Here is a 374-nt window from a genome sequence, read left to right as displayed (position 1 = left end):
GGACAGGGGGGACAGGTGAGGGGACAGGGGGGACAGAGGGGACAGACGGGACAGGGGAGGGGACAAAGGGAAGAGTGATGGGGACAGGGGAGGTGACAGAGGCGACAAAAATGGCGAAAGGGATGGGGACAACAATGGGGACCCATCCCTGCCCCTGTCCCTTCGTGTCCCCTCCTGTCCCCGTCCCTGTCGCGACACCGAGACCCGCCGGGAGGGCGGGGTCACTTAAGGGGCGTGGTTATTCGGTGGTGACGTTTTGGCCCCGCCCCTCTGGAGGGCCCGTAACGGCCGCCAGGGGGCGCTCGCGGCGGTTGCCGGGCAACGCAACATGGCGGGGCAGGTGGGGGAGGGGGAAAAAGGGGGAAAAAGGGGGA

Source organism: Pyrgilauda ruficollis, unplaced genomic scaffold (genome assembly GCF_017590135.1).
Source record: "Pyrgilauda ruficollis isolate IOZ18807 unplaced genomic scaffold, ASM1759013v1 scaffold905, whole genome shotgun sequence".
Lineage (NCBI taxonomy): Eukaryota > Metazoa > Chordata > Aves > Passeriformes > Passeridae > Pyrgilauda > Pyrgilauda ruficollis.
Note: the sequence above shows the minus strand (reverse complement) of the source record.